General features: G+C 40.4%; 1 protein-coding gene across 6 annotated transcripts in view; it reads left to right on the forward strand.

Annotated features, from left to right (window-relative positions):
* Nucleotides 1-22808, forward strand: part of TLE4 (TLE family member 4, transcriptional corepressor) — a 137813-nt gene that overhangs the window by 74713 nt on the left and 40292 nt on the right. The window lies entirely within an intron of this gene.

Consider the following 22808-nt stretch of genomic DNA (forward strand, 5'->3'; position numbering starts at 1 on the left):
GAATGCTTCTGCACGCCTTGTCCTTTTATAATAAAAGGGAAGTCGGGTTTTCCCCAAAGTCATTAAATGATGGAAAATAAAAGCTATCTGTTTTACCCTTCAAGAATCTTTGTTGTTTGAAAGGTGTCTATACACCACAGAAATGTCAACGTTTGCAATTGGAACTGCACACACTGAATTATTTAATTATGCATTTACAGTTGTGTACTTTGTTGTATAATATGAACATCAATACCTAAATTAAAAAGCATTCTTAATCAGAGTGCGGTACGTTCCATACATGTATACTTAGGAAGTAGTAGGTAAATGCATTGACTGGGATTGTATGATAGCAGCCCTTGGAAAGCCTGTCTAGTTATTCTGAGGCCAGTAACATAAACATTCCCTGCCTTCATATGATAAATACATACCTTCAGGCAGGCCAGTGAACTAAACAAAAGCCTCCTCTCATGCCCTACTCCCAGAAGACCGTGAAAATATTCATACTCCAGTGCACACTTTTATGTCTATTACATTTTATAGTCCCTCACGCCGGAGTAGGGTATATTTTGAAATCATCTATAATCATTCAGAATGAGCCTGGGAGTGAGTATCTATATAGCTAGGAAGCCAGGGGGAAAACAAAAGGAAATAGAGGTGGATGATTTTGCCTTGATTTATTATGGAGTGGTAGCTATAAATAGACACTTTTGTTGGGTACCGTTCTTGAATTTGAAGTTGTGTTGTGTCAGGTTTGGGGCTGTCCTATGGCTTTGCAAGGTGATATAGTTCGCTAATTTTTGTAAAGGTGTTCTGTGATGCTCAGAGAAGCAGTTAGTTGCTTGTTCCATCGATCGTTCTTATCCTCCCGTAAGTGGCTCCTGGTTAAGAGGGGCTTTTTATGATTGTCTACTGTGTGACTGGAGATGGTTTTTATCAGCCGAAGCATGCCAGTTGCCTGCAGCTGGAGTCGGGCTTGTATGAAATAATTTATTCATGCAGGATAATGCTCCTTAACATTTAACAGGTAATGAACGTGACATAAATTTCCTTCTTGCTTTTAATTTTTCCCTTTCCTCTTCTAATGTGCAAACAGGCGGCTCTGGTACTCTAAATAATAAGTAATTTTTGGCCATCTGTCAAAAGGAAATTTCAATACAAATTTAAATTAATGGTCCCTGAAATTTTTTATAGCTCCTCTAAAAGCCTCTAATGTGCAGAAAATTCTGAATCTGCTGGTAGTAATTAGTGTTGCATGTAATGAGGATGTGGGCAATGTTACACAGCCCCAGTGTAACATTTTGATATGGTAGCAAAATTTTGATTTATACAAGGTTGTGGATGGGTTTAATTGTGAGAGACACTTTCAAATGTTTTCTTGATGTTACAGATTATTAAACAGGGCAGATTTCCGAGTGGGAGCATAAAATACAAGTTTAAACTTACTGTAAAGATTCAGGTAATTAAGGTGCTTTGCCTTTAGGTGTCAAGGAAAAAAATGAAAGAAATTCCTTTGTTGAAGTGTTGGGCCTTTTTCCTGCTTTTCCTCTCTTCTTGGAAGTTCTGTGGCCACTAAACCACATGCTATTGGCTTTATTGATCTTGTTTTCTGTAGCTCCGGTAGCCAAGTTTTACTAAGCCTGTTATTTGCAGACCTGTATCTGAAGTTTTTCAACAAGGGTGAGGAATGTAAATATAGACCTAAAATGGAAAGCACTGTAGGAGCCCAAGAATCAATTCAATTTATTTGGTGATGAGAAATTGGAATGGTGTGTGTGTTCTAGGGCTGTCGAAGTGAGGAGCCAAGTCACCTGCTTGTCACTTGGCCACCTAGTACTCACACCCTGTGCCCACAGTAAGCCTCGGATTTGGGATCTGAAAACGGCAAGAAACACGATCCACTCTCAACCTTAGTGATAGAGTGCAAAGCACAAATTTAGTTCTCCTAGAGGCCCCCAAGATAGATTCCTGCTTCTCTTTCCTGAATGGGGACTTTCTCAACATCTTCTGGAGCGTTTAGAACTGTTCCCGTCATTTCTTGAAAAGATACAAGTGAAACCAAGGAAATGTTTTCTGAGGTGATGAAACCTTCCACTGCCCATCCCTCCTGCGGGATGAGGGGTAGAAGTTGGTTGGCTCCAAAGTTGTGACAGAGGGGACATTCCCGCATGCTGCCAGGAGCCTCCATGTGGCTGGAGGTACCAGTTCGAGCAGGAGTCAGAGTCCTCACATCACTCTCAGCTTCCATCTGGGTGGCTGACATGAGGGTAATGATTCAGGGCTGAGAAGGCCACATTCATTGCCTAAAAGTGGCAAAAATCTGAGATGGAGAAAATTAGTCTTAATTATCCCAAATGTCTACACCTTCTAGTAAAAAATAGGCACCAAAATCAAGACCAGCTTGAATATAAATGGCAAAATCCAATATCACCAACTATTGATTAGCTCCGTGACCTCTCCCAAGTTGGTATTATCATGAATACTTTGTCACTTCATAAGTCCTTTCTGTGTATGTTATGTATCCTGTTTTTTATTTATACAGTAACCTTCCTCAAGTCAAGCCTGTGAGGGATTTGCCAGGTTTTATTTGTAAAATATAGCATAAATACATTTTTTCCTCTAAGTGGTGGTGTTTTTATTTTTATTATTTCATTGGATTGTCTTCCCCAGAGTGCTGTATGCATCACCAAAGAGCATGATCATTTTTAGTGATTTGTACATTGTCAAAGTAATCTCCAGAAACAACACTGCAGCATTATAAAATGCCAAATGCAGTGTTTGGGTATGTTTCCACACAATCTGCCAATATGGAACTTTATAGTTTTTGTAATTTTTGCTAGTATAATAGGTGTATAGATGGTGCACTTTAAAAAAAATTACATGTAATTATTTTTTAAGGAGAATACTTTTCTATGGGTGCATAAACTATGCCCTCCCCACCCCGCCACCATGAATTCCTTGTTTTTGTTATAGAGTTTTCAAAATGATCTGCTTATTGGTTGTATGTAAGGCTTATAGTTTGGTAATTATTCTATGTAGATGACTAAAACATCATACATTGCTTTTTCTGGTCTCTTCATCCCTTTTCTTACACATATCTTGTCTCTCCAGTATTCTCTGTTGGCAATAAAGGTTTATCAATGGAGAATTAGACTAAGGCTGTTTTTATGTTCAAATGGAAGTGTATGATTCAGGCCAAGAAAGCACTCTTGCCTCATTAATTGGGTGTTACAGGTGAAAAGTGGATTTTTAGCTTGAATTAACAGCATGATTTCTTCTGTTTGCTGCTTCACTTTGTACATCGCGTCTTAAAGGCCAGAGTTCTCTTCCAGGATCTTGTGTGACCTGTGTGACTTGGTTTTTGTTCCCCTCTGCCTCTTTTTCCTGTTGGAAAGGAATATCCTAAAAAGAGTATGCCTTTAATATGTTTAACCCCTTGGCATGTCCTCTGCAGAGAAGAAACCATATGGGGAGGAAAGATGGGCCAGCAGGAGGGAGGGATAACTATTTGGCCCAGGCATTTTGGGTTTTAACACTCACTCCCTTTCCCCCATGCACCTATGTGAGATAGGAATGTTTGTAATTTTACCCTTTGGGAGAAAGCTTCATGGGGTTAATTACCTATAGACCTTAGAAAGACATGATAAAAAGACAAAGGCCTAAAGTTGAAATCCATAAGATACTATAAAAAGAGAATATAATAATTAAAAAAAAAAAACCCAAAACACTACCAACAAACTCACCTGTAGTGGGACTTACATTATCTCCTGTTTTCCCCTTAGTTACCGGTAATCTGAGAAAAGAAGCTATGTAGCTAACTAAGGGCTGTGACTCGGGCACTCCAGCTTATCCGCTTCCATCTATTAAAAAAATCGGGTGGAGCCCTAGTTACCCAGTCAACGCCACTGATCTCTGAGCATGCATAGCTCATAGTTCAGATTTCACTTGTAAAGATAGGTCGTGAGGAAAGGCTTAATTATTTATTATTTACTTCATATGTGAGGAAAGGTTTAAAGGTGTTGAGGCCCTCCCTGCCCAGTGTCACATAGCCAGAGCCATCATCAAGGGAAAGCTTTTTGGATGATTTAGTCTCATCCTTTCTTAGTAAAAATTTGAAACATACTCAACAGTAGACACACTAGTGCAGAGATCCTCCATATACCTAACTTCAAGGTATAAGACCTATCAATTTTTAGCCACATTTTTATCTGTTCTTCATTTCTTTGCTAAAATATTTTAAAGCAAATTGCAGGTAGCATGCATTTTACCCTTACCTACTTCATTATGTAAAAGGAAACGTTTCTCTAAATAATGGACATTTGTAAATAACTTAATAAAAATAATTCTTGATAGCTTCTGATATCCAGCCTCGAAGCAAACTTCTTTGATTATTTCACATATTAGTTTGCTTGAAATGGGATCCAAATAAGATCCGTTCCGTTTTGTGATATTTCTTAGATCTCTTTTAGTCTAAGAGTTTACCTCCTTTTAAAATTTTTTCCCAGGGCGCTGATTTGTTGAAGAACGTGGCCAGCCTTCCTAGAGAATGGCCCATGTTCTAGATTTCTCTGTGTGCTTCCTTGTGGCATCAGGAGTACTTTCTGCTGACTCATACTAGCAAAAATCTTTTTCGTACATCGAGAGAATGGGTAGAAGAATGGCGTCTAGGTTTGCATGTACAGGTTGGTGATAAAGAGTTCAGTGAAGTTTACCAGTAAGTGGGGTATGACTTCTAGTAATGTATGCTTATCATCAGTAAATAGAATTCTATTTGTATTCTTTAACCTTCGTACACAGACTGTGATGTATTTGAAATCCAACTCCACTTTCCAAATATAAATATTGCTTAAGATAGGCTTTTAAAAATGCATTTTCAAGTAGGATTTTTAAATTTTATTAAATACATCTATTTCCTTATGGGGAGTGTCCTAAATGCCCTGTGTTCCAACAGAGCATAGATCTCTCCCACTAAATTTTTAGCTCTATGAGGGCAAGAATCTTATCTTTGTGGAAGTGTATAAAGAAGACAAGTCAAGGATTAGTAAGAAGGGAATTGTAATAGAATTAGGCAACTCCTAACCTTGCTAGGATCCTCTTTTCTCCCTAGTCTAGGTAAGCTAGCTGTCTGTCTGTCAGTGGGCAAGTCGATTAATGAACCTGGATCCCAAATCTATTACTCTAGGCATTTCTTCCCAAGCATTTGGGATGTAGGTGTTTTCTTATGTTATTCAATTCTGTCCTAGAAATGAATTTTACAGTAAAAATATTATACCATGGGGTATGTTTCAGCAATAAAGTTGGCCCTACTGTTGGCCAAATAAACACAGTGGTGCTGATGTTTCATTTTGGGTGTTGAGCGGTAGGGAAATAATTTAATGTTTTATGCCTTTCAAGGATTTAATGTTTAACTTTCAATTTTCCAAAATAAGGTAATTTAAAATTAAGTGTTTCAGCATTACACTTGCTTTTTCAGTTCTTTGTAGAGGTGTTTGTTTCTACTGTCTGTTTTGCTATTTAGAGTTACCTTATCAAAGAACAATCTGGAGTTTTGTTCTATGGGATTATGATGCAGTAATTTGCTCGGTATTCATTTGTATCTGCCTCTAGGCCTGTAAACTGTGCGAAATGTAACAGGTGCCCTAATTCCAGAAAATATGTTGTAATTGTTTGTTTGTTGAACAGATGAATAAATACCTTTAGGGCATAACTGGTCCTCGGGTGGTGAGCATGAGTGGGATAGTGATGAGACTGGGCCCTCCTCCACCGATCGCTGAGGCAGAACAAATATTAATTAACGGGGGCGGGCTGGTTGTGGGGTCTGCCCTCCCCAGCTGATTTTTGGCAAGAGTGGTTTAACTCTTTTCCTCCATAAACCATCCCTCTTAGTTACTAGACAAACATTATAAAGTTCTTATTTAACATTTTTTAAAATTTTAACAGGGTTCAAGATTTTTTTTTAAACTGGAATTTGAATTTCAAAAGCATTTGTTTGATATTCCAAAGAATTGCTCACCATCTTTTTAATATTCTTGTGTAGTAACACCATAACCCACTCTGGAAAGATCATAAAATTACCCAAGGGGATGCTCTATATCCTCACGTCTCCATTTCTTGAATAATTTCTGCTGCAACACTTACCTCTATCCAACTTGTATGTTTTGTTTTATGGTGGTTTAAAGTAAGTCAGATGTCTTCTGGGTTAAAGACATTGTACACCTGAGGACCAGCCACTAACAAGGGTTGTGATTTTGGACATGAAGAGCAGTCGTAGCTAATAATTACAGGGGCAACTGCCCTGGGACAGGATGGAACAGAATTTGGGCTTCGTGAAAGAGGACTGGAAAAGAAGTTTGATGAGGGCTGAGTAATACCTGCTGCAAGAGTTTTGGATTCTTCTAAAAAGCTTGCTGTTAAATGAAAGTAATAAAATCATATTTCAAAACTAAATAATACTGCTTAGATCTAGCAAATCAAAACTAAATCTCAGAGTTGAATACTTAGTTGTTTTTCTTTGAATCTAAAAATTGAACAAAATAAGTAGTATTACTTTATGAGATCCATTATTCAGAGTCTGAATATTTTCTGTGTGTAATAAATTATACCACTTTAAAAAGCGTTTTAAGCGTCAAGTACTAGTATTGTCACTTTAATCCCTGTTTATGTGTGATAGTTGTAATTGGTGGCTGAGCCCCTCCTCCCCCCGACCCCAGGTTCAGTGATACCTCTAGTTTTGCTTCACTAGAAACGGAAAACAGCAGTATACACACACACGTGAAATCCACTCCCGCACAGTCTGCCTTTCTTCCCTCACACTGTTGAATATTCCGTCCCCTCTTCACCCACTAATGTTCCCAAAAAGCTTCAACTTTCCTGTCCCTTACTGCACCCCCACCCCCTTGTAATGAATTGCAGGCAGTGAGGTGGAAGTTAAAATTCCGTAAGTATTCTTGTTGTCAGTGAACTCTCTAAGATATGGTGATAGGGTGAGCGGGAGGAATTCTTTTTCATGGAAATGCACTCATTATTTACTTGCTTCACACCCTAAGGATTCTTCAATCTTTTTTTTTTTTTTTTTCCTTTCCCAAATTGGTACTTCTTAAGTTGCTGAGTGTTCATGTTTAAGGGGAAAGGGAGGTAAAGAGGTTAGTAATGCCACCCAATGAGAGAAGCCAGTAGGCAATATAATAACACCTCGTTTTTGTTTATTCTCCCTTATGGTCATTTTAATTATTCTAGAATTTTTTGAGTATTCTGTTCATTTGTCTTTCTTTAAACTTAACGTTTTCTTGAGCGACATTTGGCCTTTTGAACAACAAAATAAAATTGGAAATGCTAATGTTTTGAGCCAACTAAAGGAGGAAAATAAAAATGTCACCATGGTAACAAAGCTGCTTTCTAGATGGTTTCCTAAGATATGCCTGAACTAGAAGCAGATGTCTGATTTGAGAATCTTGCCTCCTTCAATGTAAACAAATAACTTCTGGGCAGGTGTTGGAAATAATATGGAAATCCTATTAAGGGGCCCTGGGTTCCTGTCAGTCAGGAAGCCCGTGCCACAAAAGGGCTGGTTGTCACATAAAGGAGCAGAGTAAATTCTCATTAGGCCTGAGCTTTTCCCAGGAAATGATTGTCTCTGTGTGTTCTTTCCCCTGTGAATCTGAATGTAAGCTGTTGCTTCTATTGATCTATTCACTGGCTTTATTTTTCTCCTCTTCATTCCAGATCTTCCCTCGCCCCCGCCGGCCTGTATTCTCCCCCTCTGCCACCCCTTCCCTTTAGATTAACACTTGATCTGTGCTGTTTCTCTGAGAGCTGTGACATTTGTGATTTTAACCTCCCACCCTGGGTGGGGGGAGGGGGAAGTCACTCTTCATCCCGGGCCTGTTGGACAAAGAACCAGGCTGATTAGGCCAAGTACTGGGAGCTGTTTGGAAGCACACAGCGAGAGGCAGCCACAGTCCTGAATACTGTTCTGTGTATGTCTACTTGGAGTTAGAGTTTTATGAGTTAAGCAGAAACTAAAAGCACGAAGAGACAGTGTTTTTATGAACTTTTCAAAACCTAAGTAGTTGTCTGGTAAGCCAGGAAAACTGTGCTGTCCAGTGTGGTAGCCACTAGCCACCTGAAGCTATTGAATTTAGATTATTAAAAAGGAAATAAAATTTAAAAACCTAGTTTCTCAGTTGCACTCGCCACGCTTCAAGTCCTCGGTGGCTGCATGTGGCTGTTGTCACTGCCGTTCCAGTGCAGGCATGGGGCACTGCCGTCCTCACAGAGTGCTGCTGGGGAGGGACTGGCCCAGTGAGGCTCACTGGTTCTGCTGTTCGTCTGGTTAAAACTGACTCCTGATATTCAAAAGGGAGATTCTTCCCGATGCATAGAAAATAAGGGGCGTGTGTGTATTCTGGTTTTACAGCTTCTTTACTGTTCAGAAATGGTTGATACGGTCGCCTGCACTAACACAGGGATCTTTTAAATGGTTGTAGGTCTTTTTTTCCCCCATGGTGGAATTGGTTCAACAGTTTAACAGTGATCTTCCCAAAATGGACCCCAGGAGATGCATTTTAATGTTTCTAGATAGAAAGTTGAGGCAGTGTGGTGGTGGTGGTGGTGGGGGTGGTAGAGGGGTTTGAAGGCTATGCATAACGATGCTCTTTGTAATACTCAGAAGGTTAAATTTGGATAAACACTGAAAACAAGGCTTCAGAAAAGCCACGCTATTATTATGCAGCATTTCTCGGACTATAGTCCCTGAGACGCACTTCATAAAGCCAATAAAGCACGCACTGGTGGTCTCCCGTTGCCCTAGCAACGGACCATGGGGCACAGTGTATGTGAAATGCATGAACATCTGTGAATTAATCTTTTTTAGTTTGTTCTTTTTCTTGGCACTGATTGGGCCACTCGGGCTTGTGCCTGTGACACTGTGTGTGGAGGGGTAATCTGGAGCAGTCCCCAGGGCCTTGCCCTCAAGTGGATGGTGGAATGGCAAGTGAAGGGAGATTTATCCCGGTGGTGCATTCAGCAGTGCAGGGATTTGGCCTGACAGCACTCTCAGTGGGACGTTATTAGCTTACTTTCTGGTGCATGGAGAAATGAATAAAAAATTTTCTAGTAAATCTGGGCATTATTGAGTTTATTGGGCTGCCCTGAAAAAATAATCTTTAGAGAAAATTGAAATAATCACTTGTGTTTATACCACAGTTATCAGGACTTGAAAGGTCTCTGAGTTATTCCACACCCTGGCCCCAGCCCCTGCCCCTGTCCCTGCCCCAGGGATTATAAGAAGGAGACTCTTGAATTGGACACTTAGGGTGGAATCTGTTTTGATAATAAAATCTGGTAGTAACCTAGTCTGACCTTATTTAGAGAAATTTTAAACTGAGCTGGTGACAGTTTTGCCCTTGGGAGAAGAGAACAAACTGTGACTAAGTAGAGAAGCATCCAGGAGCAATAGTTTGGTTAGATAGTTACTCCCCGCTCCTAACAGGATGTCTTCAGTTCTTCCCTGCAGCGAGGGTACCCCCCACCCCCGGCCTCCAGCACCACTCCACGGACTGTGTTCATCCTCCTGTCAGGGTCCAGTGCTCCCTTGGAAACTGTTTTGCTTAAAACCCTTGTCATTGTCAATTCTCTTCTCTTCCTTTTTTCTCACCCTCCATTCTCCGTTATGGGTCTACTCTCTTTCCTTCCTGGCAAAGGAAAGAATATTACATAGGAAATGTATCATGCTGGATGTAGTCTGTATGATTTACATGTAGGGTGAGAAATTTCTTTAATAAATGTGTTAAGACAAAAGTCTGTGCTTCATGCTAGTCCATTTGATTTGCTTGATTATCATGAATATCGAGGGCCATTTAATTTAAGTAGGAAGTACTTGCCAATTTGTGTGTTTTCCTCTAGATATTAAAAAGGCACAGCTGTACCTCTAGCTGAGAGATTTTCCTGATTTTCTGGTAGACAACTAACCAAAAATTATTATTTTAACAATTTCTGACTTTGCAACCTGTTGGTATTGATAGATGAACTTGAAAATTAAGCAATGCAGTCTAAATAAACTATTTAAAGTTAGTCACTAGCTATTGATTTGGCAGCTGGAGGGCAAATAGGCCTGCACTGCGTCCCTGGGGGTGCAGAGTAAAGATTAGATACAATCCCTTCCCTCAAATCATTTTCCTTTTAATGTATGGAACTGAGATGCCGTCTCCTGCATAGAATAAAATACATTAATGGATTGTTCCCCTTCATTTCTCTGAGCTTCCAGTTAGTGCTGAATTCTTCTAAAATGTGCATATAGATCTAGTTTATGCTGATTGGAAAACTAGCTTCTGAAGGCAGTCTTCCCAGGAAGCTGCCAGGGCTGATGTGCAAATACATGCAAACACAGACCCTTTAGCAAACCCTGACAGCAATGCCAGTGGCAGCATTCTGTAGACTCCAGTCTCGATTGTGTCTTTTAACTCTCATTCAGATCCTGCTTTGTAGGAATCAGTGAAACAATTGGACCATGGAGCTAAAATATTATCGGATTTCTGTATGTTTGAACCTCCTCACTTGCATTTTCAGGTAGTTTCTCCAATTGGAAAAAAAAAAAAAGTTTTCTGTTGCTGCTCCCAGAAAATAGCTCCTCTTCTGTTCAGATGGAATTTTCTTCTTTCAAGAATCTTTCTTTAAATTACCAACCTTGTAATTGTTACTTGAAGGCAGCCTCAGAGATACAACAGTTACAGGGATTATTATTAAAGGCCATTAGAAGGAAGTAGAATTGTCATGTCCTGGACAAGTATTTGTTTTTTGAAAGCACAATTCTCTATTTTCCAAACTAAAAATTCTTAGACTCTTGGGATAAGAAGTGCATATTCCGCAGTAATAAATGGCAGTGGATAAGCTGGCTGTAGTGAGGAGAGGTAATGAGTTTGAATCTCTGCTGTTTCGTTCATCTGTGTTAGACAAAGTACATTAAAAGCGGTTATTTTGTAATCTGGATGTTTGAAGGGTGGAAAAGAAAAGAGAACATAAATAATATAGAAGGGAGAAGGTTTCCAGCATTCAGATATTTTATCCTTACTGTATGTACTAGCCCGGCAAACAGCAATAATCCTTGAATTTTACTTTTAATTTTTTTAGCTTATTATGTTTTTAAGTATTTGTAGGAATAAAATCAGTACTTTCATTACTGTTGTAGATAATGTGGCTCTATAAAAACAAAAGGTATTTTAAGAGAAAAACTCTTGCGTGGTTTTCTTATGCACGGTATTGCACTGGAACGTTTGGTGATAGGAGTGATCTCAAAACTGTACATGATACCTTCCTGTTGGGCCAGCCCCCTAGCCTTTGTGGGGCCTGGAATTGATTACGAATAGAGGCCCTCATACCGTGTCTAAGTATTTTAGAGTTATAAATCCAGTTAATAAATACACCTTCATGATAGTCTGAAAATCCAGATTTGAATTTAAAATTCTTAGACTCCTTTGAAGTTCATTGCTCCATCACGGGGGCCTTTGCATGTTTCCTTGTAGATGCCCCAGCTCTCACATCAAAGCTTCATTACACCCCACTGGCCCCCTTGGATCTAGGTATACCCCCATCAACCGTCTAGTCTGTCTCTGAGAGGCTCCAGGAAAAAGACTGGGTAAACCCTGAATATGGGCCTTTGGACAGGGAATTTCAGGGTTCTGGTACCCAGCTGGATGTTTAGAGCAGGTGTGGAGGCTGGCCCCTTGGTCCTGTGGGAAGAGCTTTGGATGATGGCCCAGACCCTAGGTCAGGCCCCTCTTAACCAAGCTGTCTGGTTTGTGTATGATCTCACAAAACATACATTTAAAAGGAAAGAAAGGGAAGTGGGGATTTGGAACTGTTATATCTCAGAATAATTCTTTGTTGAATAAACAGCAACATTTTAATCAAAGTTAGGCCAGGGAATTGACATTGTAAAATATAATCATTAGGAACAGGTACTTTTAAACTGTGTTTTATGAGTGGTTAATATATAGCTAACTATGCTTTTAAAATAGTCCATTAAAAATCATAAATGCATATTGTACCTGTTCACAGTGCTTGTGGCAGGCAGGGGCAGGGTAAAAGATAGTGGGGCACCGTAGTCATGGGTTGCCCTGAATGGCTGAGTGAGTGGCTTTTGGCCCCACCCCCAGTCCGTAGTGACACTGCCAGGCAAGGTTAGACCTATAAGGATTAGCTGTAAAGACTCCACTTTCTTAGACTAAAGATTATCACTTGGTCATGATTTCTGTTTTCATCTGGTTTTGTTCCTTTGATGTGCTTCTGCGGTCAGACAGTTGGAAGCGCCGCAGAAATGTTTGAAGAGCCCTGTTTAGTAGTTTACGTGGAAAGTCGTTGAATAATTCACACAACAAATGATTAGACAAGCACTTGTCCATCTGACTGAATTATTCTACATGTTTGCTGAAGCAGCAAAGGAGGAGCACAGCGTTTCTTCCTCCAGAGGGTATGCAGTGGCCGTATTGACCTATCTAGTTATTGGGTTTCAGCCCTTTGTTGACACTGTTGTAAATGAAAGCAGCCCGGACCAGCTCAGAGCAGCTGGGCTGGATAATTGTGAAGGATTCATGCTTGTTGCTGTTACCCCCAGTGTTTGCAGTGGGTTGTTTGCTTTGACTTTTGTTGAACTGTTGACAAAAGCATTAGATACAAATGGGAACAAATAAAGTGGTGAGATGCCAGCAGGGCTTGGCAGGAGTAGTGGTTTTCATTCTGACTTAAATGGGGGATGTCGGAACTTATCTAGATGGGAAGTAGAAGGTGGCATGGGTGCGTGCATGGGTGCGTGCGTGCGTGCGTGCGTGTGTGTGTGTGTAGCTGTCTTCTTTTCAGGTACCAAACTGAAAGAGTTTGCTGTTTATGTACCTTGGCTGACAGAGGTGAGAGATTTAAGGAGGCCACCATGTCGTATAACCTTAAAAAAAAGCCACTCTGTACTTATGCCCTTCAGGTGTGTTGCTGGCCAGGATTGCTATAACAGAAATACTTTTTCAGGATTCCCTCTCCCCAACTTAAAAAAATTTTCTTAATAATGGAAGCATTTTGGATTGGGGAGATGACAGGCATGACATTGAGGCAGGGAGGATTAAAGAAAAACAGTATATGCTAAAATAGTATAGCTAGCAAAATGGAAGTCATTTACTGGAACGCTTTTAATTTGGTTTAAACAAAATACTCTTTTGTATATTCAAATGGGGAGTAGCTCAGCTGTTGTGAAGCCAGAAAATTAATGGTATTTTTAGTGAAATAGCAAAAGCATGTCAACAACATAGCTGCAGATGATAATGCTGGCATTTTATTCATGAGGAATTATCAGTGCAGGTTACTGGACAACATAGTGTGACTGAAAATGATTGAGTGTCGGAGCAGCCGCTGTCCTTCTGCTGGATGATTTCATTTTGCATTTAGCCTTCCTCAGGCTTCATTTGTGCATGTATTTTCCCTATCACAAGCCAAAACAGAAAGTCTTCTTGGCTGAGGATGGTATGCGTATTTCTCCCCTTAATATGTCTCAAAGTGAACGTTCCCTTTGAGTATTGACTGAAAAGCTGCAGAGTGTGTTTTCAGTGCACAGATGGTCAGTGGAGGTGGGTAGGCTTCGGAGAAAGGTCTCTCTGAGGAATCATCTGAGTAGGTCTCTGGGAGTTGTCTAAAAGCACCAACCAGCAAGCCTTCCCGCAATGCGGAGGTGGGTAGCTGTCACAGGATTTGCCTTTGCTGGCAAGGATTAAGAATATGAAGTGAGGCCAGGAAAAATGTTTAGAAAACATGGACAAGGGTAGACAGAAACTGTATTTAGGAAGTTAAAATGCCCTCTGGGACAGTATGTTTCCGTGATATGATAATGGAAAGTTTACTGAATTGTATTTGAAGGGTTCTATTAAACCATGTCTTTGTGTTTCATCTCCAATTTTGGTCCAAAGTACTCTGGGTACCATCAGTAAGACCTTCTTTTGTTAGCACTACTTCACGCAGTGTCGGGACAAGGAGGAGGCCGGGGCTTCCTCTTGACAGTGTTCTGTTCTCCAACTTTTTCCATTGGATTTCCCTCCCTTACCAGCGACAAAAGGAATTGAGGTACCTTTGTGAAATTGTTCTTTGGTTCCAGTACCTCATATGACCAAATCTTAAGGAGGTATAATGAAAAAGAATAGGAATTTACTGAGTTTATATTGAAGGTGGGAATGTTAGATTGTTTTCATCTTTGCAGCATCTCTCATCCTAGAGACTAGTAATCAGTTGGGAAATGGGGAGCGACTTTATGGGTAAATGGATGTGGAGGTGTGTGTACATGATTGTGCTCTGAAGTTTGTTATAAAGAACTGCAACCTGAATAATGCCCAGGTTTCACTTCAGGGTGACACTTTGTTTATTTCAGGACTAGGTGATCAAGTGCAGAGACGTGGATCTGAAGTTCACAGGGAAGAAATCCCTGAAAGGACTGTGAGGATAAACACATCTGTGTGACCGAGCGGGGGATGTTTCTGACAGAGGGTGGTCCGCAAGGGAGGAGGTAGGGAAATCATGCAGGTTTCAAAACTGGGAAAGACAGTAAGGCAAGAAGTCTTCGTTGTTAACAAGCTAGAAGACGAAAGAGAGAGACCCAGACTCCACAGGCTTGACTCAGCATGACTCCAAAATTATGGAGACCACGGGCAAGAATACAATAAAAGGCTCACAAGTGAAAGGGATGAGCTAAGGAGAAACTGACTCAGGCCAAGACAAATAGATCGGTTCACTGCACCCCTCAGGCTGTGGGCAGGGCCGCAAGGGTGAGCATATTTTGGAAGAGACCTGCACAGCCAGATCTGCCTTGGTCTTCCCTCCTCCTCTTTTCTCACTCACTACTCGAGCAGCATTCATGTTTGCTGTGCTCTTAAAGCTAAAATAACACCCTTGTAAAGGGTGACTCAAGGCGGCTCTTTGTACACTTGGTTTGAACCACATCTCTTAATGTTGGGAAGCTGGTGGGTTGGGACCTGTCCACAGTTGTGCACATGACATGCTGTGAACTCCAGCCAGCCCACAGGTGAACGGCAGTGCAGGGGTGCTGGTTAGAAATGCGAGCTCTAGTGGGGAGGTATAGCTCAAGTTGTAGCACATGCTTTGCATGCATGAGGTCCTGGGTTCAATCCTTGGTACCTCCTCTAAAAATAAATAAATAAATAGACCTAATTACCCCCACCCCCCCACACACACACAAATAATTTTTTTTTTAATTTTAAAAATAATAATTAAAAAAAAAAAAGAAAAAGAAATGCGAGCTCTAGAGTCAGGTGGCCTGGGTTCAGACCCTGTGTTCTGCCATTCACCAACTTTGAGACTTTGGGCCAGCCACTTCCCTCTGGTTCTATTTTCTGTCGTGGAGGGGGGTGGGAACAGTAAATTTTCAAAGGTGCCTGACACTTAGTAGGTGCTCAGTTCTCAGCTTACTATTTTTTTTAGTGTACAATATGGATAATTTGTAAGTAACTTGGTTCCATTTATCTTTGGGGGTTTAATATTTAAATTAACTTGCATTCTACAAGCAAACACCAGACTGACAGCAGAAAAGCAGCAAACTAGAAATGTGCCAGGCTGTAGGGGAAATTACTCTGGGATTAAATTTTTTGCTGCAAAAAATCTACAAAATGGATCTCGTACGTGCAGATGGTTGAGAATTAACTTTAGCTGATCTGAGCACATATTTAATTCCAAAGGGGATTTCATGTTTCAGGATAGTTCAACCTTGGCTGAGAACGTGACTTTTTTCTAGTTTACAGCAAAAGCCACTTGCCACTCATAATAGTTGAAATTGGAGGCCAAACAGGGAGAACCATATGGGTTTCTGTCAGTCTGTATCTTGGTTTTAAAAGACATTCCCTGGCCATGCTGGTGCTGTGTGTGCTTCTGCTGGTTGGAGAAGCTGCTAACTAACCTGAGTGACTAGCTTAACTAGCCTGACGAGCAGCCTGAGGACCCTGGGCTCTGGTTTGCGTTGCTTTTTGCGGAGAGCCTCTTACTTTGCTATCAGATTATCTGTAAAAGAGACTTCTCCCTTCAGGGTTGTAAACGCCGTATTTCTGGCTTTCCTCTAATTGTGTGGGGAGAAGGGTACACCCAACAGGTGCTGGTCCAGCAGCCGAGACTCTCGGTGCTTTTCACCACCCTTACACCAAATCCCTGTCGGTGCGGTTGGCTGTTGGGGAAGGAGCACACAGCCCTCCGCTGTCACAGGGATTGATTTGCAGCTCCTCCTCTCCAGGCTGAGTTCACAGAGCAGTTTCACGAGGCAGGAGCCAGTCTTGGAATGCGTGGGCTTTGGTAGGAGAGCATCTGAGGGGGGAAGGAAGCTTGCAACATCTAGGGTGCTGGGGGACCGCAGGCCTCTGCCCCCACTTCTGTTCGAGAGTGCTCTTGTGAAGGTGACGTGAGAGAATCCAAAAGAAGGATTCTCTGAGTGCTGCCTGTTTGCTGTGTGTCTCCAGTAGAGAGATTAGCCTCAGTTTCCATATAAAAATGTCAATCTAGAAGATTTCATACAGCCTAGGCTTTCTAGGGCGTTAAAATAATACTTTACCTTCCTTTGCTTATTTCTTGATGTGTACCCTTTCAGGCATAAGTGCTCTGCCACAGAGATGTTTTCCAGAGCTTACAAAAGTGAGGGACCCCCTCCCTTTGTAGGAAGAAGGTGCCCAGAATGTAAATTCAGATTACTCAAAAGAGTTACACCAACAGGATTTGAGCACATTCCCTATTTTGTTGATAGGAATGACAAAAGGGCCAGAGTTCTGGAAAGCAAGATAACATGCTGGGCACAGAGTGGTGCTTGCCCTCCTGGGGAGAGGTCTGGCTGCCCATGTGCGGAGGGGGGTGGTGCGCAGAGAGGGGCACCTGAGCAGATGGGTTTGCAGCTCCCCACAAGGGCCAGGGCTTGTCCAGCAGGGCCTTAGAAGGTGTCTTTCAGGTGACTCTGCTCTCTGGAGAGTTACCTCATCTGGATATTTAGAGCCATCTTCCTGGATGATCTGTTCCCATAAGACAGAAGACTGGGGAACCGCTGGGCCATGTTTGGGGCAGTCCATTCTTACCAGTCAGCAAATCTTTGTTTTTAGAAAAAATGACATCTCCACTGAAGGTCCAGGAAACTTTTGTGGGGTCAGCTGTGCTTGAGAATTCTTGAGTCTTTGTTTCTTTTTCCTTTCTCCTACCTGAGGTGCCACTTTTGAGAACACATTGGCTCAGATTTGGAATCTCACATCTCTCTGGTTATCAAAATGAAACACTGACTGTTTCCTTGTAGAGATTTACTTAAAAGATAAGGAAAAAGGAATATACATTTCTCTAGCTCAGAAAACCCTAAGAAGAAGGACAAGATAAAGTGGAAACTTTCTATAGCCACAATTTGAGTTCTGTTACAGAAACAAGTGCAAGTGAGGGCAGGTGGGGTGTAGAACACTCTCAGCCCAGGGATGCAATTAAAACTGCTTTAAAAATGTAATTCCAATCGATTTGAGTAGTCTTAGAACATTGCAAGATGTGTGAAAACATGCTTAAAATGCCAGCAACCAGTGAAAAGGGCACTGTTTCAGAAACCCTGCTATAAATTATGTGCCTTTGGCTTTCAAAAACATAGACGATACATCACTGATATTCAGAATAAATATCAGAGAGAATCATACAGTCTTTGCATCCTACAAGGAATGAAATTTTTAAAGATCTCATTTTATTTGGCCTAAGATCCTGAAATTTTTTTATGGTTGTCACAACATTTGTTTTGGGAGATGTACAAATCAAATCTGATTATAACAAATACTGTTACAACAAAAATATCCCTATAACCACACAATTTCTAGGCCCTAACCAAAAATCCACTTACTTAAAACAATATTGAATGTAACCCAATTCCATCAAGGCAAAATAATGTGGGTTAGTCTTGGAGGTTTTTCCTTCGTGATTTACTTATACCTCTTGGAATCCATATCCTTGGGTTGGCAGTGATTTCAGAAATGTTTGTTTACCTTTGGAGTATACTATATGATTTTTAAAGTTGTTTCCTTTTCAGATTATTTTCTATAGAAGTCCATATTGAAGCATTTGCTTTTATGGGAGGAGTCCACCACAAATGAAATGTTTCTGATCCCCTACTTTGTGTATTTTAGTTTCCCTTATTTTTATATCTAGAAAGGTTTTCATATATATCTTTTTGCTAGAAAAAAAGTTAAAGTTGTAGTAAAATTTACATTTTATTCATTGTCAGCCACCAAAACCACAGGCTTAAAATACAATTATAGTGATTGACCGTTGTCACGTGTGAGTAGTGTTGCCTGTGAGTCCTGGTTGACAGTTGCTTCTAATCCTGGCTGCATGTGCCTTCCTCAGAGGGATGGCTTTGTAGACTGGGCGGTTCTGGTTGGTGCCTCCTGCCTCTGGCTGTCCCGGGGACCCTGGAATCTTCCTCTTAATTGCCTTCACCTTCTCCAATCCTGTGTATGACACATGCCTCAGGCTTCCCTTCCCAGATAAGAGGAATTGGAGGTGGCCTGTTGCTCTTCTCCATGTTGATGAAAATCGCTACAAGGCTGCTTAGTATAGAGTGAAAAGCATTGCACTTTGCAGCTACTGTCATGGGTTCTAGAAATAGATCCGCCACCTGCTAGTTTTGTGACTTTGGACAGGAATAATAAAAACAATTAGCATGGAGGGTACATGTACTCTGTGCCAGCCAGTCCTTACAACCATCCTTCTGTTTAGTCATAACTGCCCACTAGGGCAGGGTTTACTAGTTTACTAGTATCTCCAAGTTAAGAGTGAGGAAAGCGGGACACCTCTTCATGTCTGCAGTAGAGTCAGTTTAAACTCCATCTGGAGGTACCTTACTTGGTGTAGGGTTTTAAGTGTGAGGGTTGGAGACTTGTATGAAGAGACCCAGAAAAGTACCTGCCCCTTAGAAAGGCAATTAATGAATAGTTTATGAGCTTCTTACCTTCTTGTCTGTCAGAGCCACAAAAATTCAAACTAAATAGATGCTGATTTTGTGTATCTATAATAATGCTGTTGTGATGTGTTCTTGTCTGTGACTTACCTGACATATGTCCTTAGAGTGTAAGTGCTTCACGGGGGGAGGAAGTGTGTGTTTTTAATACTTCACACTTTGTGTTCCTTCAGAATGATGATTTGAGGCCATTTTTCTTTCACAGCATTTTGGAATGTCATCACACAGTCCTGTGTGTGTTTTTGTGTTAAATTCTCATATCCAGCAGATGTATCCTCCTCCTCTTACAGCTCATAATCTGTTATCTGATTAATTAAAATTTATGCAGATGAAAAATCTAACAAAGAATTTAACTTGTAGTTTCATCCATTTGATGGAGTTTAATAGGAATGCTCTTATAGTAACAGAATTCCCTAATTTGGGTTTTATAGTTTGATAACATGTTCATGGGGAAGCAAGGGTGAGGTTTTTTGGTTTTGTTTATTACTAATTTTTTTCAGCAATCACTGACTGCATTTGGTGATAATACTTTCTTACTTAAGTGTCTAATAATTTATAGTTTTTATATCCATTTATGCTTACTGCTCTTCCTTAATTGGTGAGCAAACAAATGCTCGTGCTTTCAGTGTTCTGGCTGTCGTTCCTATCAGCTGACTTCTGGGGCTTCATGATGCAGGTTGAGGAGGGACCTCTTGTGTCTCATAACTTTGAAGCCCCTTTGGACAATTCTGAGTTTTCCTTTCCAGTCCTTCTCTTTCCTCCCACTGCTGCTACTCCTCCCTTCCTCCAAAAAAGGACAACTTAGTTCCTTTAGAAAGGAACAGATGGGGTAGCTGGGTGGGAGTCACAGAGGAAGGGATGCTTGATTCCAGGGCTGTGTCTGTTTGTTGAGGATAGCTTGAGGCTGCATATGACTGCGATACCTAATTGAGGCCCATGGTTTGACGGAAGCATTTTTGTGCTGATTTGTGAAAAGAATTGACGTAGAAATTAAATCTCATTTACTCTACATTTAACAAACCCCTTTTATTTAGAATGAAAATAAAGCATGCTATCAGGCTATCCTGTAAAGTCAGAGTGTGTAGTCATTAACAGCTGTTTGTGACTGGGGGCTTTAATCATGTTCAAGATCCCTCTTTCGTTCACTGAGCAATGTCAGTGCCACCCTGATTAGTCATTTGCTTCTCTTTTAAACACAATTTTCATCTTTCATTAGAGAGCCAAAGTGAGGTGAGAGAGACGGTATCTTAGCCTCCTTTACCAGCCACTTTGATCTGATTGGATCACAGGCGTCATTGCAAGATACTTAAAGCTAGATTGCCCTGGTAGAGTGGCAGGAAGGGAACACTATTTTATGGTCGTTTTATTCTACTGTCATATTTGATGGTCTGTTAATTGCCACTGATGTTTGTTTTTAGATACTCTAATTAATGGAATTCTTCACTGTTTTTACTCCCCAAGGTCTTTCTAGCAAAGGACATAACAAAGAAAGTAAATTAATTATTGCTTTTGTTACCACTGAAACTGTTTTGGTTCAGTAGTCTGAGCTCATTGACTGTACTTTATTATTTTTAAAATAAAATGTATAGAAAGAAGGGAAAGAAAAGCCAACTAGGAATTAGTAGAAAGACCACTAGGTTCAGGGGACCTGCCACCATTATCTGACCTTGGACATGCCCTCTGTTCAGCCTCAGGTTTCTCATCAGATTGCATGACCGCTCGGGTTCTTCTGAACCTAGAGTTCATGTATTACATGATAGACCCTATGAAGCATTTTGTTTATTTAATATTTAAAAGCAGTACTTTAGTGTGCAAAAGCCCCAGTGTATTAGTTGGAGCTAGATGTTATTCTCCTATACATTCAGGTATTCTAAATGAAATTTTGGGTTGCCTCAGATACGTGAATCAAAGACTTGTTCAATACTTTAATTTACTTCCCATGTTTGAAGGTGCATTTCCCACCCTAAATCCATGTGAGAGTGATGGTTTAGCCATGAATCAAACAATGGTATAATGGAAGGAGAGTAGATTTGGAATTGGATAGATCTAGATTCAAATCACAATCTTTTTGAGACTAGAGATACATGACTTAGCAAGTTAATCAATTTCTCCCAATTAGATTCTTTACAATAATAACAGTAATAATGTTATCCATTTCATTGGATTATTCCAAGATTAAATGAGACAATGTGTTTAAAGTACCTTGGAAAGTGCTTGGTTTCTAGTCACGTCTCAGTAAATGCAAGTATCATGTATTCAGAATGGTATTCTGGCTAATTCAAAACACTATTTGCATGCTACAGTTGTAGTTCTTAAAATTAAATAAGTTTGTAGCATCTTTGCAATTTTCTGTCCTTTTGAAAAATATCCACAGTGGAAATAGTAATAGCTAGACCACTAGAGCATCTGGAGCACATCTTGTGGACCAGCGCTGGGTCCATGTGTTTTCCATGCCTTGCTTTGTTTTAGGGTGTCCTTTCCTTTTCCTTCAAGGTGTTCATTTTAATTATCTCTAAGTACTGGACTATGATAACAGCAAGGGACCATATGACATGGTAGGAACTTTTTGCATTTATCCACTGTGGTAAAAGGAACTTGCCATCTGCCACTTTGATGAACATTATATTTTGGTTTTCATGTTTAGGTGTACAAATGAAAATAGCTTTTATATATTTGTTAGATTTTTTAGGTATTTGTTAGATAAAGGGCTTGCTTCATTTGGGGTGCTGTAGCAGAAGCAAACAGTTGGGCACAGACTCTCCTCAGAGTGACAGGACTTACACACTGAGAAGGTCAGAAGATCTCTAGCTTTCATTTTATCAGGTGTTGGAGCCTGTTCTCTCAGGAATTGGAGGTGTCCGTAGTAAAGTGGCCCTTCTAAAAACATATTGCCTTTTCTAGGCACATAGCCACAGACACTTAGTGATTCAATGGGTAGTTTGAGAAAGTCATGCTGCATACTTCCCAAGGATTCATTAACTACCTCCTAGGGATTACTTTATGTATTTTTTTAAAACCAGATTTTTTTTTTAATAATTTTTTTGATGCCATAAAAAAATGGTACAAAGAGTCAAGTCTTAACTGATTTGAATTCACCTCACCTGCATCTCAGGTAACTTCTTGTGAAGGTCTGGTGCCATAAAGAAGGCCGCCCTAGAGTGGCAAAAGTTGGCAGTTGTTTAGTTTGGATCTGAAATTGTCATAGTCCGTGGTTTTCTTAAGTTAAAACTTTAATTTAAAAGAGAGAAAAGATAAAATAAATTTGCAGACTCTTCTAATATTAGGCAGGCCTGCATTTCCCTATTTACTGTTCTGAAATCCAAGAAACTGAAAACAGTAGGTTTTTTGTTTTGTTTTTTCGGTTATCTCATTTAGTTAACTAAACTGAATTGACTTATAGAAATAGTAATGTTTGATTATGGGGTATTATCCCAGACCCTGCCATAGTAAATGTATCTTACTGCCTTTCTCAAATTCCTAAAATACCGAATTCCAAAGCACGTCTGGCCCTGAAGGATTTCTTGACATGCAGTTTCCAAGTGCAGCCTTGGAACTTGTGTGCTTATCTTATCTCTGACTTCTTCATGGACAAAACGCTTTGAGGGCAAAGACCTTGTCCTTTTCAGCTTTGAACAGTTCTGTATTTCTCTCAGGGTGCCTCTGTTACAGTCATCATTTGTTACACTCGTGAATAAATCAGGGAAGGGAGGGAAGAATGTTCAGGCAACTCTAGCCCATGCTCCTCCAAACCAGTCAGCCAACAATTTCTGGTCCAGTATCGTAGGCACAAGTTAAGTCATGAAACTGAGCTGACTGATAACTGAAGTTACCAGAT

The sequence above is a fragment of the Camelus dromedarius genome, chromosome 10 (genome assembly GCF_036321535.1).
Source record: "Camelus dromedarius isolate mCamDro1 chromosome 10, mCamDro1.pat, whole genome shotgun sequence".
Classification (NCBI taxonomy): Eukaryota; Metazoa; Chordata; class Mammalia; order Artiodactyla; family Camelidae; genus Camelus; species Camelus dromedarius.